Here is a 4575-nt window from a genome sequence, read left to right as displayed (position 1 = left end):
TTAACTGCCATGTTTGTCACCCAAGAGCGGTAAGGAGAAAGGTGCCCCCCTTGGGAAAAAGAAGACATGCATGATCAAGAAAACGTATGGGAAATATTCTTGTTTAAATTCCAATAAAAAATATGATAAAATCCGACAGTACTGACTTCCCCCCCCCCCTCCTGGGGAGGTTTCATGGTGTCACTCTTGTTTTCACCAATAATTTCATGAAATAAATAACATGTCTTCAACTAAAAGATGTCTGTTTTGACTTTTCCTACTTTGAAATTCTGAAACCAACCTTGTTTAAATTGCAAACTCAAAATTAGTTCGAGACTTTTTAAACACATATTTCATTCGAAGCGAATATTCTTTTAATTCTTGTTTTCCATATTAACTAACTGTTTAATTTATTTTCAAAGTTTTTTCCTTTTCTTTTACCCTTTTATGTATTTATTTTTCTGTTTGTTTTCTTCCTCCAGATGCTTCTGCTGTTTCTTCTGTATTCTTGGTATTTAACTAATACCGAAGTAAATTATATATTTAATTATTCCTCCTTACTTCATGGACTAACCATAAAAAATTGCCTCCACTGAGGATTGAACTCAGGACCCCTGGTTTACAAGACCAGTGCTCTGCCGCTGAGCTATAGAGGCTTGTCTGTAATACACAATCAAATACGAGTAGATAAATAAAACCAAAAATTTGTTAACTGCGTCATTCGCTTCTGGCCAAGGAAAAGCAAAAAATGGCCTTGATGTCAAAACAAGCATACAAAAAATCTTTCATAAAAACTCGTCTAGTCAATGACGGAAAAAATGACACTTTTTTCTGACTTTTGGCCTGTCTATCAATAATGTAATCTAACTTCATTAGTAACACGTGTGACTACAATTATTTGTCAGTAATGACTGCGGTTGGCAAAATTTCCCATACACTTGAAAAGAAACTATTTTTTATTCGGGTTTTTCTATTTGCTTGCTAATGATTGTTTTATGCTTTTTTTTGTGATGGGACTTATCGTTTACTTCGTGGTTCAGTAGAATTTTCCTTAATTAAAGTATATATTGCAAAACCATCTAGAAACAAGCCGCAACTTAATGATATTTAAACACGATGATCACGATTTTATCATCGATGAGAAAATAACAGTAGACAAGGGAATAATTAGAGTGGATTAGAGGCAAAGGGTGACGGTGGGGGGGGGGGGCAGGCATCGGCCTCTAAAAAATGAAAATGCGCAAAACAACTTTATGACCTCTCAGAAGAAATACTATGCTTCTACGACCAAAAAAGCTTTACAAACGTATGGAGTCTCCCCAAATTTTTTTGTAGCCCCCAACCAGGGACTTCATTTAGGGGGGGGGGACATTTCCTCCAATAATTTGGCGAAAAATTATTATATAGCCCAAGCCCCTGAACTATCCAGATATGGACCTCTCTTGCCCCCCAATAAAAATGCTACAGCTACAGCCCTGCCCTCCCTTTCTCTCTGTCTCTCCTTGGAGAAATTTTGCGGGTGGCCTTGGCTAGAAGTTAGTCTCATAAAAGGATTACTTAATATGTTAATATTTTATATAAACGTGGACCATACTTGTATATGGTAAAATTGGTCTTGGGACCTGGTTGCACTGAGATCTTATTGCTTTCACGATAGTTTACAATAATTTCAATATCATTTGCGTATTTGTGTGTGTTTGAGAAACATGTCTTGACCTCTAGAATATGACCCCCCATCCCAAATGCCAGTGAACTTTGAAGGCTAATATAAAATGCATCATATATAAAATCCTCAATTGAAAGGCAACAGAAATTATCTTTTCAAGTGAAATACCTTGAATTTATTGAAGCCAAGGGGCAGACTTTTTAGCACAAGGGTCGGCATGTTACATCTTGCTTGAATCAAAATCATGCAAAGATATTCAATATCTGTAATTGGAGGACATAAGTGTGCTTGAGAGCCCTTTATTCCTCATCACCTCCATCATCTCCCCCTTTTCTGCAGAAAGGTAGCAATAGTCTAGCTCAGAGGTTCTTAATCTGTGGTACTAGTACCCCTTGAGGGTACACACAAAATTTTAAGGGGTACGCGACCAGCCAACAAAAAATAGAACATCTCTTTAACTCTAGGACTGGAAATAGTATTTATATTTTAGCTATAGAATACTTAGCACCGGTAACTGAGAAGGGGCACATAAATTTTTTCGTGGGTAATAAGAGGCACAGATTAACCAGAGGCGATTAACCTTCTTAAAGGCTAATCGCTTTTCAGGTAAAGTATTATCAGTGGTTCTTTTAGGTTGCGAAATATAATTTTGTGGATGGATAGAAAAAACGAACAGAAATAATAATTTCATAATAAATGGGGCTTAGAAGTTTTCGGCTATCTCTATTGAGGGCGACCCCTCAGTAAATGTACTTTTTAATTCCAACTGCCTCCCTGAAAACTTGTAGGTAACCTTTAACAGAGGCAATAATGGAGGTAATTTCAAACAATATGAAATGTTGTGGGATACCATAGACATGTTGATCGAAGCTGTAATCAAATATCTAAGGGCCATTGGCATAGCCTAATCGCATCGATTGAGGACCTGCGTTCAGATAACCTCTATCCCAGTTGTTGTTGGGTTCTCCTAACATAAAATTAGCAACAGCAACAGGGAATTCTATATACACCACTACCCAGAATGGGGCTGGTTTTATCTTTACCACTGTTGAAAAAGCTCTGTATTGTATTTAAACTTTTAAAAGTATCTTACGTTAACTTAGATCCTCCAAGGTCAGGTGTGGCACATAGGGCATCAAGGAAACCTTGCCAGACGTCCAGGAGTGGATCAACAGCCGTGACCTCCTTCTGCTGTTGTTAAAACGACAGCTCAGTACTTCGCAGGTCAGCGAAGCCTCGTGAGATGTCCCAGAGCGGAGTAGCAGCTGTGACGTCCTCTCACTGTGGTTACAACGACAGTTCAGCACTCCGCAAGTCTTGGTTCTACTTTCATCGGAGGGTGTGCTTCAATCTCCTTCTTGTTCGCCCACCCTCAGGCTGTCACTCGTAGACAGCATTCTGAAGATGGTCTCCTGACATTCGGAGGGTATGACCACGATAGATCCATCTTCTCTGCTTTTGGAGATCAGTGACTGGCGGTTGACCTGTTCGTTTGCGGACCACTATGTCCGTGACCCTGTCCTGCCACGAAATGTTAATTTTTCTTCTGAGGCAGACATTTTAAATGCTAGGATACGTTTTTCCAGCTGGACATTCAGCTTCCAGCATTCCCTTCCATAAAAGAAAATGGACTTGGCGTTGTTATCCAACAGAAGGAGCTTTAGACGTTAACAGTATTTTTTTTGTGCCGCAATATCTTTCAGTGGTTTCAGTTTGTTGAATGCTGATGTTACTTTTCCAATTCTCCTTTTTATCTCGTTGACTATTCCGCCTTCATATTCGACCCAAATTCCTAGATCCATCATATTCCATCCAACTTTAAAAGTAATTAAATAAAGAAAAGAAAGTTTTTCTTAACTTAAAGTAAGGAGCGACATTAACACTTAAAACGAACAGAAATTACTCTGTATATAAAAGGGGCTGCTTCCTCATCAACACCCCGCTCTTTACGCTAAAGTTTGACTCTTTCTCTGAACTATACTATTTAAAACAGTAAAAAACTTAAATTTAATGAGACTTCTATATTTGAAATCAGCATAAAAATCCAATTCTTTTGATGTATCTATTAGTTTGATGTATTTTGATTTTGATGTATTTGATGTAATAAGGTCGCTCCTTACTACAGTTCGTTACCACGAACTGTTTGAAATTAAGTGTAAGTTCTTATGGCACTTGGTATTTAACAAATGGCATATAGCGATCGTAATTTCTGTCTTTCTGTCGGTCTGTTGGCCCGGTGCTGGAAGTGCCCAAACTACGAGTGTGGGCACTTCCAGATGACCTAGGACAATGAAAGCTGGCAGGCACATCATGGACTAGACCAGATTAAATTAGAAATAGTCCCTTTCTCGATTCGACCATCCGGAGGGAGCGGAGGGACGGTTAATTCGGACAAATTAGAAAAAAGGAGGTAATTTTAACTTTCGAACGAGTGATCGTACCTTTGTGAAGTTTGATATTTAGAAGGATATTGTACTTCAGAGCTCTTATTTGAAATCCCGACCAGATTTGGTGATATTGAGGGGAGTTGGAGGGGGAAACCGGAAATCTTGGAAAACGCTTAGCGAGGAGGGATCGGGATGAAACTTGGTGAGAAGAATAAACACAAATCCTAGATACGTGAATGAAATAACCAAACCGGATCCGCTCTCTTTGGGGGAGTTAGGGGGGATTGTTAGTTCTTTGGCGAGTGCGGTCCTTCTGAACGTGCTAGAACGATGAAAATTAGTAGGCGTGTCAGGAACCTGCAAAAATTGAATTGATAACAGTCATTTTCCCAATTCGACTATCTGGGGGGAGTACTGGAGGGATGGGAAATCGTGAAAATTGAGGTATCTTTATCTTACGAATGGGTGATCGGATCTTAATGAAACTTGATAACTAGAAAGATCTTTTGTATCAGATGCTCAATTTTCAATTCAAATCCGATC

At 38.8% G+C, this 4575-nt stretch overlaps 1 non-coding gene across 1 annotated transcript; it reads right to left on the bottom strand.

Annotated features, from left to right (window-relative positions):
* Positions 1–563: 563 nt before the first annotated feature.
* On the bottom strand, positions 564–635 carry Trnat-ugu (transfer RNA threonine (anticodon UGU)). Its single transcript has one exon. It is a non-coding gene; the product is annotated as a tRNA-Thr (tRNA).
* Positions 636–4575: the final 3940 nt, after the last annotated feature.

The sequence above is a fragment of the Artemia franciscana genome, chromosome 12 (genome assembly GCF_032884065.1).
Source record: "Artemia franciscana chromosome 12, ASM3288406v1, whole genome shotgun sequence".
NCBI classification, from domain to species: domain Eukaryota; kingdom Metazoa; phylum Arthropoda; class Branchiopoda; order Anostraca; family Artemiidae; genus Artemia; species Artemia franciscana.
This window is presented reverse-complemented; position numbering and strand designations above follow the sequence as displayed.